Genomic DNA, 11,493 nt, shown 5'->3' on the forward strand with positions numbered 1-11,493 from the left:
ATGGGCATGTGATGGTCATAAAGATGGCTTTAAGCATTGACCAAAACAAGGGTGTTCATGCAAAACAAGAGAGATTTGAAGGATGCATGTATACAAATAATGGTTTTCAAAAAAATAAAATATGTAACAAATCATATTTACAAAATATATATATATATATTTAAGTGTTAAAAATGGGAATAGAATTTTAATTTGGTTTAGATCCGGGTTTGGATCTATCATCCCTATAACTTGAGTATGGATGCCGACCTCAGCCTGGCCCGTGACCCGTAACTTTGTTGGAAAGCATCCCTGAAACTATGAGGGCTCCCCTGGTTTTTATCATTACTTTAAGTCTCGTGCCGTCGCGGATTATGCCAAGAAACCATTCTACTTCTTTTAAACCAGGGAACCCCCGGACCTTCGATCCCCTTTAACCGAGAAGAATCTCCTGAGATCGATCCATGGAGGCAGAGCAAGCCAAGGTCTTCTCTCCCCTTCTTCATCTCTCTCGAATCAATCGTTCTTTCTTGAACCTTGAGATCGATCTATTTGTTTTCTAGATTCTACTTCGACGTTTTTCTGAGTTTGGCTTTGAAATCACGCGTTCTTCACTTGTATTTATGAGTTATAGGGTAGAGAAACGAGCTACGGTTGTGCTGCTGCTAAAATCTAGAAGAATCGACAGATTGATGGGAATCTTTAGGGTATTTTTGCTTACTTTCTGGATAGACATTATTTGATTTTAACTTAGTTTCTGGCTGAGATATTCATGTTAGAAGGAAGGTGGGCTGAGCAATCAAATTGAGCCCATAGTCTGCTGCTGCTGCTAGTTTATGATAACAAATAACCCCTGCATAGAGAACTTGATGATATCTTGGTGGATGCAAGCAAGGATCTCTGTTCATTTTCTTGGTGGCATGTTTGGCCCCGTCCAGTTTTTCTTGCCCAGTCAATAAAATCATTTTTTTACTTCCATATACATTTGAGCCTCCACGTGACTCAGAAGTTTTAAACCGTGTGTTGCTCTTAGGAGTGTTAATTTGATAATTCTCAAATGCAAAACAGGGCATCTTATGTCACTTTTAACTTTCATTGGTAAACCTCTGTCAGATTTGCATTTATATTTTGAATGTTTATTGTGATGTCTGTGCATTGGTGTAATTACTCATGGTTCCTTGATTCTTTGAGAATATCTAATGATTGTAACTTCCTATTGAGGAGGATTGCTTTCAGGCCAAACTTTTGGCTGTGGCAGAAGAACTTGGTCATGAGATACGCATATTCACAAACTCAGCAAATTCTGCAGCATCGAAAGAAATATCTGCTTCTTCAAGTGGTATCTACCTTTTTTAGTATCATATTCAAACCTTGTATAGTGTTTGTTCCAGTTTTTCCCCAGATAGAGTCATATCTGATTTGAAAGAATCAAAACTATCTTGTGCATTTTGGAGCCGGTGAATTGTTTTTGCATCATGTCTGTGGGAATATGTTTTCAACTGTTTTTCATTTTATTATAAGGGATATCATATTATTAACAATTTTAAGAATTGCACCTTTACATTGTGTGCATGATATTAACTGTTGATTGTCTGTGCAGAGGAACCGGACCATTTCTATGATCTTACTCCTGAAGATTATTATCGAATCATGTCAGACAGAATACGAGGTAATGTTGACACTGAAAGGTTACTTTGGCTGTAATTTGGCGCTAGATTTCTACTCTAAGCAGTAGTTTTGAAGTTTTCATAATCTACTGAATTTGGCTTGTCTTTATGGATTAGAACATGATGCTACAATCCATAATTTTTCTTAGGACTCTTTAGCACTATCTCTGTACTGCTTGCATATTGGAAATCAATTTTGTTTTTGCTCATTTAGTTCTACCATCTTCAATATATGGTGTTCATGGTAAAAAAAACTTTGAACAGCCCAATCCCAAATTCTAAAGACCCGTAAAATGCGGGAAGCAGAGGCAGCAGCCCGCAGGGCAAGGATCACTAAGGTACTTGTCCATACAAGGACTTGTAAAAGATGAGTATCCCAATTATATTTCTTCTTTCTTTCTTTGTCAATTAACACTAGCTTATACTGCCTAACTTTTGTCATATTTTCCTGAAATTTATATTGCTTCTCCAGCTCATTTCTGCATGTGCCTTTTGTTTCCCAGGATTTTGTATCTCTTAAAACATAAATACACCCTTATTAATAAAAAGGGCTAGCTTTATAAATGGCATCCTCGTCAACATAATCATGCACTGGAAATCGAGACTTGTATTCAAGATGATTTCAGATGTTTAGCCCTTGAATAATGAGTCTTGTTAAGAAAAGTGCTGGTGGACTGAAGTATTCGATATGGAATATCAAGTTTATATAACAACTTTAATTGCTCGGTATGAGGATGAAAATGAACAAAGGACCTTTGGAGCCAATGCCAGGTGAATATTTTTAGTGAAGTTGCTCAATCCTACTTATTGGAGAAAGTGAAACAGATGACTGATTTAATAGAACATAACAACAAAAGGAGAATGAATTTTAAGAATACGATCACAGAACAGTTGTGAACTCTGAGGAAGATTCATTTGAATCAAAGTCTTGAATATGTCTTATATTTATGAAGCTACTTATTTTCTATCTTCATACTCATTGTAGATTGTCAGAAACATAATTTGAGATGGAGAACAATTAAAGAGGAAGTGTTTTGAATGGAAGATCAATGTCTTTAGCATCAATAGATACCGCAACAATCACCCCCACTCTACATGCCTTCGGACTTCTGAATGATTTTGAAGCATGGAGCAAAGCTATCTAAATCAATTACTAGGTTTGCATACAGCCTTCGTATGCCTCATGTGAACTTGAAATTTTGTTGCGATTCATATAAAAATGCATCAGAATCGAGTTTTGCTATTTCTAGATGGCAGTAACAAACAACTCTCTGTAGATTAATTTTATGAGATGGGGATTATTGAAATAAGTGACATCACTAGGGCTAATATGTTTGTTCCACTTGATAATGATGGAGGCGTATAAATTGTGCTTTTTAGAAATTTTTTTACAAGAAAAGTTTTCCACTATTTGTAAGTGTATCTTTTCTATATATCCTCTCAAAAATGCTTATTTGCATGTTTGTTGCTTGAAAACTCGAAATTCCATTTATATCACAAAATGACGAAAAACATGCAAATTTTGCACTTCTAGTTAACTTGTGTGCAGTTCTACTTAACTTCAATGCAATGATGGTTCGAAACTTAATGGTAAGTGGCTATTTGACTATTTTACCCTTCAATAATTAGAGAGTTTTTCCCCTACTAATGATGTCAATATAGGCTATAAGAAAATATGATGCCGCCTTTGGCCCCCGCTTTACTTGCAGACTCCACTATGACACCTTCAACATTAGCAGCCTTCAATCGACACTTGCAACATTGGGGGCCTCCTTTGTGTGATTGAGCTTGATTTTGACTTGGCTGGCTACTCCGACTCCCTTTCTCCCTCAGTTCGGGCCCTCTCTTTCGTTGAGTCCCTCAACCTTGCCAGCAACTGCCTTGCCGGCCTTGCACCCCCGACCATTCCCTACCGGTCTCGCCCATGTCTCCATCATCATCCTCTCTCACGATGCCTCCTCCAATGAGATCCCATCCTTGCCCTTTGCCTCTGCCCTCAAGGAACTCTATAACAACTTCCTCTTCGACCTGAGCTCACCATGCTCCACAGCGTTCCTTGCTCCAGTGGTCGGAGCTCCAATTGAACAACCTCACTAGCAAGATCTTAGGTCTAGGACCCTTCCGAAATCTCTACTTCTTCAGTGCTAGTGATGAGAACCTCTCTGATGGGCTCTTGGTTGAAAAATTGCCAGCATAAATGGTGAAGATCTTGGTAGAGCAATCATTTGGAGGGCTATGTCTTGGTGGTGGTGGTGGTGTTGGTGCTCCAGGAGATGGATCTTAGCCACAAGGCACTGTGGGGTCAGTGATGAGGTCTGCATTTGAGCACACCTATTGCTGGAGCAGCTAAGCCTAGCCTACAACTGATTCGAGTTGGTTCAACATCTAGGGGATAGCAGTCTGGAAAGCTAGCTCTTCGTGCTGGACTGACCACAACCAATTTGGTTAAATAGTTTTTTCCCCACTTATCTAGTGATGTGGATTGTATAGAAGTCATGTTGCACCAATAATTATGTTTTAGACCATGTTAATTAACTAAATAGATCATATGCTAATGGCAAGGCAGATTTGCAAATTTGGACCATTTGGCAGATTTCCTTCTAGATGGTGGACTTGGTTTGCCAATGTGTAATTTATGATTTTTCAAATTAATTTTCTTTCTATTTATGTTTGTGTAGGCTGTAATTAGGGTTCGCTTCCCTGATAATTACATTCTTGAGGCAAAGTTTCAGCCATCGGAGAAAATTGAAAGCTTGATGCATCTTCTCATGAAAGTTGTTGCTCGACCAGACCTGCCATTCTATTTATGTAAGCACTATCTGATTTAGTTACATAGATAAACAAATGTAAAACAATTTGTCATTGTATGAAGACATATTCAATGTCAGTATATTTTTTTTCCTCATTCGTGAATAATCACTAAAATTTTCTTTATGATATTTTAATACTCTTTCATATTGAAGTGAAATTCATTTGTATTTATAAATTTTAGGTTATTACCCTTGAAATAGATACTGAACTTTGCAAGTATATGATGTAATAAGATTTTTTCATATTTATCCATTGAAAAAAATAAAGGAACTAAAATCCTTAATTTGAAACGAAGCCCGCATGGTGGGCCATATGGCTGTTTTTTTGCCTCTTTCTCAAAAATTAATGCCGAGTTATTCTTTATAATATACTGAATCCTCCTCATGAACTTTTGTTACTTTTGATTATTCGTTGATGACTTACTAAAGATTGTTGAGCAATATCAATACGAGCTTCAATGTGAAGTTAGTCTAGTAGGTTTACTGAATCTTTTTCATTTTCCTTTTAAACATGCAGAATCATTCACTTGCTTTTTGTAAGATACATTTTCTAGTTCCTCTAAAGCATTTTTAGTCATTCACCTAAAATGTAAATTCTCAGGTTCTACGTTCTTGTCTTTGACAACTATTACGAAAAGCTAGATACATGAATAACTAATATAAAGAAAAATCTTTTTCTTTTTATCAACTTTCATACCCACTACCACCAACTTCTTAATGTAGCTGCTTATCCTCCTTCCATTTATCATGCTAAATAAAGAACTAATTGTCTTATGTACATTTTTAGCATATCATCTTAGATCTTTGTTTTCACAAAAAATTATTTTTTCCCCTCCACAATTAGCTATACTTTCTTTATAATCCTTTTCCATCTTCTCCTTTTCTGTACTCTTTACCTGCTCATTGTTCAAATCAATTTGGTTGACAGCCACCAAAATTTTAGAAAGGCTGTTGATTTATAACTGTTAGTTGGCCGGGCTCAGAGGAGGTTATCCCTAATGCATGAATAGCTTGAACCGGCCAAGACAAGCCCATTACCATACTGGTATGTTGAACCAATCCCCATACCAAGCGCACTGATTCTGTACCAAGCTGGTACTGGTATAAGGTCTGGTACCAAGATTGCTAGCCTTGTTAACAACTTTATCAAAACTTGAAGATAGATAGTGATGTACTTTTAAATGATTGTCTCTGAGTTGTCATGTTATATTTGTGGTTCAACTATGATTTAAATTATGCATTTTATGTTTGAAAAATTATTGATTGTAATGGATGTCTGCATGAATAACTTGGAATCAGAGAAATCCGATCATTTTTATCTTCTAGTTGGGTTATGCTTACATGTTCACATAGATAATTAAATGACTATTCATGTCTATGCATGCATAAAATCACTGTATTTGTCTCTCTGCAGATACCACTCCTCCAAAGGAGCGAATCAAAGACACTTCAAAGGATTCTATTCAGCTGGCTTTGCTCCTGGAGCTATAGTTTACTTTTCTTTTGACCTGCCAAAAGGTTTACTCTTTTTACTTAAATGGTGAATCAATTATCAACAGTCCATTATGTTTTAGTGCAACCAATTTTGTCAAACTTTGTTGCATAAGTGGTTTCCTGTTTACATATATGAGACTAGGCTTTGGGGTAGCAGGTGTAGCTGGGTGGCCTCAGACTGGTCTGTGAGCCACCTGAACCCCTGCCATAGTTCGGGAAGCTGCTTAGCTTATAGCCTTGCACTATGATGTACTTGTGATAATGTGTAGTGTATTATTCAAGGAACTTTGGTCATATTAGAATAGTATGTGGTTTGTGTGTGCAAATAAGCTCCTTTTCTTCATATGTTATATTCAATGTCTTGTTTTATAGTCAAAAAATATAGGTTCAAGTTAGTCAAATCTTCTATAAGTATATCCTTGTAAAGAATAAACTCGCTCTCTCTCTTTCAATAATCGGAAACTCTTATTGTTTCAAAGCATTTAACTCTAGTAGCTATTTTGCATTACCTACCTCTATGTTTGTCACTTTATTCCAAAATTCCAAGATAAAAGGGCGGCCTAGTGCACAAGGCTCTTGCCATTGTGGGGTCTGGAGAGGGTCAAATTTATGCAGCTTACCTCTGCATATAGAGAGGCTATTTCTGTGTTTCAAACTCGGGACTTCCAGGTTACAATGGAGCAACCTTACCATTACACTAGGGCTTACCCTTATTCCCGAATTCCTAAGATAGCATCAAAATCTGATAATCATGCAAATTTTGTAGGTGATTTTAATTACCCATATGATCACACTTACCCATGTAATATATGTGTAGTTTCTTTGTCTTAGGCTTAACATTTAACTATAGAAAGTCCAAACCAGATTGATGATAGCATTCGTTAATTCCTTAAAACTCTGATAATCATACAAATTTGTAGGTGATTGTAATTACCAGTTTGATCACACTTACCCATGTAAGATATATTTAGCTTCTTTGTCCGAAATAGGCTATTTAACATTTAACTATAAAAAGTCCAAACTAGATGATGTTTTGGGTTGTTGACTTGGCACCATGCTTCTTGTTCTACTAGCTTATCTGATTATAATTATAAAAAGCTTCATGTTGTTGCTGTTACTCTTAATTTTATTTACCTCCAACTAAGATAAAAGATCAATAAATTTGACCTATTATTACACTTCGTAGAGCATTTCTTTTAACTAGATATCCACATTTTTAAGTAATACCAGTTTAATGGTAATTATGAAGTTAAGACAGGATCTTGCTGCCTTTTTATAATTTATTTCATATAGTACTTCCCATGAATCTTATGCATAGTCATCAAATGTTCATCAGATAATTTGCCATGTGTTGTTATGGCAGATAAAGAGTCTAATAGTGCAGTTGCAAAGACAGGGCCTTACCTTCGTGATGATATATTGTCTTTGAATGGATTGGATTTTACTTCTGAAAAGGCGGATCCTGTCACTTCTGAACCAGAACCTCCAGCAGTGGGGACGTCCCCTGCTGTACCTGATCCTCAGCCACCTGAGAAGAAGCCGGCTAAACCAAAGTGGCTTAAATTGTGAAAGATTGAAAGGGTAAGTATCTGATCTCACCTTTTTCATTCATTATTTTAATGAAATGAGATTTGCCGTATTGGAGGGGAACCTATGGATTCGTTTCTCTCAGGAAAAAAAGATGCTGGTTGCTAAAGTCCATTAAGAGCATACTTTAAATTTTATTAAAGATGAAGACTTCATGAAAATGTGATTATTTGTAGCAATTCATCCAAAGACGATGCACAAGACTGCTTCAATTATATGGAATTCAATTTGTGATCTACTGGATAGTGGCATCTCCACTGCTTGGTCTAGTTTGATTAGACGGAGACAATATTGAGCCTGGTGGCATGGATCTTAAATTACATTATTTAGGAATGATATTGGGGTTGGGCCTTAGAGCAATGTTAAGGTTGCTCCAAACTAATCTGGGTTTATGGGTTCGAAAAATGGAAACAGCCTCTTTGCACACCCATACCCTGCAATATTAGGAGCCTTGTGCGCTAGGGTGCCTTTTTTTTTTTAAGAAATGCGATGAATAAAAAGATGCATAGAGAAGAAAGGAATCTGCCAATGTCTTAAATAGAAAAGGAAAAACATATAATAGTCATATAATAGCAATAACATTAAGAGTGTCAATGAGGGAACAAGTTTCAGTAATTGTGGTGAGATTGCACTGGTGATATTATTTGTGGTGTTTCCAGGCAAGGGTTGGATTTCAGCCCTTGTTTTTTTCCACGCATACTTCAGATCTACTACATTAAATGTTGTTGTGTATTGGGTTATGCCCACATTCAAGTAAAATATGTTTGACTGATCAATTAATAAAATTTAATAATATTCTGCTTCTTTTTTTCCCCTTTGCTAATTCTAGGGGGTATTCACCAATGGACTATTGGGTGTTTTGGAGCCTTATCTTATCAGGGTAGTTTGATGGGATCCACCCATAAATTGAAATCATATCCCCTGTAGAGTTCCATATCAATCATCTAGGGATGCTTCCTGGCCCTTGTGATTAAGGATATCATTGAGACAACATTCTAGACTTCTAGAGAATGAAGTGGTGTAGAACTAATTTGTTGGCTATGGTGAAGTATAATGAAGTCCTTATGAGGAGTGCAATAGTGATAAACTGACGGGTGTCTAGATTCCTGAAAGTGAGAAGAAAGGAGTGAGAAGTCGTGAAGATGTGCTGGAATTTGTATGAATGGTGTACCATTAATAAATAGGATAAAGCTTATTGTTTTTTAAAGTTATGGGTGACAATGAGATTGGAAATGTGTGGTCAAAATAGTTGGGAGCTAAGCATTTATACAAGCCTGTTTAGTGGAGATGTGGATGTTGGATGAGAGTGAACCTTTAAAAGAAAACAAGGTCAGAAACTATTACATTGTAGGAAAGCAGGACTTTAATGCTATAATTAAAGCACTATGGATGCAAGATTTTTATGGAGACTTTCCTTTTTTTTCCATGGGGGCTGGGGCTGGGGGCGGGCAGTCGGGTTGTTGCAGAGTGAGTAGATGGAAGTTTGTGAAAAAGATTTACAGTACTAGTTTCCATGGTGCTACACTGTAAGCAAGCTCACAAAGAATTTTTCATGGGATGTGCTTCACTCCAGCATTATATCTTTGTTTTGTTTAATGTTGTATGGATGGAATGTGTAATTTAATTAGGTGTGTCAATGAGCTATATTGTAAACAATCCTTAGTTGAAAATTTTCACATTGTGCGTGCTTCACAATGATGTCATTGTAACCATTTCTTTGCTACTTTTTGGGGGTGTGTTTGTGCAGTGAGGTGATCCTGGATGTGACGAGGAATTGATTTAACTGTGACTGATGTAGAGTTGGTTCCAAAAGGTATGGTTAGTTAAACTTTGCATTCCTTGAATGAAGAAAATCATATGACACAGAAAATAATATAATGATTTTGTCTTGTTCTATAGGTAACAAAGAATTGGTACTTCAGGGCAATGTATATTAAGAGATGACAAAAATCAAGGTATATTACGAGTTTCCATCTAAATTCACCGTCATGGGTGGTGCTGCACTTAAACAAGTTCAGGAGGAACTTTCGCAGGGTGCTTGCTTCAGAATAATGTTACAACACGACTCATTTAATGTTGTATGGATGAACTGTAATTTTACAAGAAGATGTCTTAGGACTTAATCTGTTCCTAGTGGAAAATGCTTCTCCTTGTCATTTGTTCCTATGCCGATATTATGCAAGCTAGATTCTCAAGGATACTGAATCTTTTAACATGTTTCACTAGTTATTGTGCTAAAAAATGTTCAAATGTTGAAAATAAAGCAAAAATATTTGAAATCCTGTCAGAGAATGAGAATAAGTGTGGATTATGTGCACATATTGGATCTCAGCATTTGAAAAGGATGATTTTTAAGGATTTTCATTGTTTATGCTATCTCCTTGTACCGTTGTTTTTTTTTTTTCCTTTTCTTGATTTGTTTTTAACCTTACATTCGGCTGTTTTTTCATGGCCCCTTGTTTGATATGAACTCTCCTTAAAAGCAAGCTGAATGCACTCATTGAAGACCAATCTCTTTATTGTCTCGTTGTTCGCAATTCTTTTACCTTGTTATAAGCAGTTCATAACTTGAATCTATTGAACATTTTCTGCAGTTTGATGTTTAGTTACCTTTAAATGATTCCTGATGGTTAGTCACCCAGCAAGCTTGTCGGGTCTATGTGATGCTGGCGTGTTGCGATTGAAACTAATCTTTGTTTTACATCAATTCTACTAGGTTGCATCAATCTGCCCCTGCACGCTGGCAGGAGGAACTTCTTGCATGGCAGATGCATTACTCAAATTAGAATGGCAGATGCATGCAACATGAAACATTAATGTCGCAGGTGGGCATTCACATTGATACTTGATTTACTTTGACTGACATAAATGAACTATTCAAATTAAACTAAAATGGACAGGGACAAAATCATTTCCAATTGGTCTCAGCTTCATTTCTTGAATACTTATGAGCTTGCAAAGATGTGATTCGGCCTGAGCTGAGCCAACATGCCTCGTATTCTGTTTTTGGGGCTAGCTTGAATATTCTCAGCATGGCCAACTATCCACAACGTGCTCTAGTTTTAGGTCCAGGTGCACTAGCATCCTTGATTGCACTAGTAACTGGATTGGATATAAAATATGGTTTGTGTTATGTTAGTTGCCAATGCAATGCTTAATATTGGTTGTGAAGTGCATAATTTGTTTATTTCTTGCCATGTAAAACTTGGAAAAAATAATTACAAACTCAACGTAAATAGGCAATATTTTCAACTACAAAATAATCATAAATATATTTCATGATATAAAAATCATAACCTATGTAGAACAAGGTGGAGAAAAGCTCATCATGTCATGTTGCTCACAACCAACGCCTTCATCGGGTGCATCAGCGAATTGTTGGAGAAATCTCATCAGCTAGTGGTGATTCAAAAATCTTTTTCTAGCTCATCAAGAGTCGGCACTTGCAGAATATCAGAGTTTGTATCAGGCGCATCAGCGAATTGTTGGAGGATCTTATCAGCTGGTAGTTGATTTAAATCTCTTGTAGCTCATCAGGAAATGGATACTGTAGTAAGCTATCATGTGACTTACAGGAACAAAACTCCACCTCTTGGTCCAATCCTTCAATGATCTGCTGGATTGGTAATACAAAAGGTTGATACCATATTTCTTGCACCTCCAGCTCTCTGTTTTTCATTGTAGAAACTTCTGTACCACATAATTCTTTGCGAGCACTCGGCCTCAGATAAATCTTTTTTAGCTCATCAGAAGTCGGCAATTGCAAAGCATTAGAGTTTTTATCGAGCGCATCAGCGAATTGTTGGAGGATCTTATCAGCCGGTGGTGATTCAAAATTCTTTTGTAGCTCATCAAGAGATGGATATTGTAGTGAGCTATCATGCGACTTACAAGAACAGAACTCCACCTCTTGGTCCAATCCTTCAGTGATCTGCAGGAGGGTATGGCCAGCTGGC

The 11,493-nt window shown here is 36.8% G+C and overlaps 1 long non-coding RNA gene and 1 pseudogene across 1 annotated transcript; both read left to right on the plus strand.

Annotated features, from left to right (window-relative positions):
• Nucleotides 1-245: 245 nt before the first annotated feature.
• LOC103700222 lies at nt 246-9,854 on the plus strand (annotated as a pseudogene).
• Nucleotides 9,855-10,231: 377 nt separating this feature from the next.
• On the plus strand, nt 10,232-10,708 carry LOC120109545. Its single transcript, XR_005510389.1, has 2 exons — nt 10,232-10,362; nt 10,438-10,708. It is a non-coding gene; the product is annotated as an uncharacterized LOC120109545 (long non-coding RNA).
• Nucleotides 10,709-11,493: the final 785 nt, after the last annotated feature.

Source organism: Phoenix dactylifera, unplaced genomic scaffold (genome assembly GCF_009389715.1).
Source record: "Phoenix dactylifera cultivar Barhee BC4 unplaced genomic scaffold, palm_55x_up_171113_PBpolish2nd_filt_p 002349F, whole genome shotgun sequence".
In the NCBI taxonomy this organism is placed as follows: Eukaryota; Viridiplantae; Streptophyta; class Magnoliopsida; order Arecales; family Arecaceae; genus Phoenix; species Phoenix dactylifera.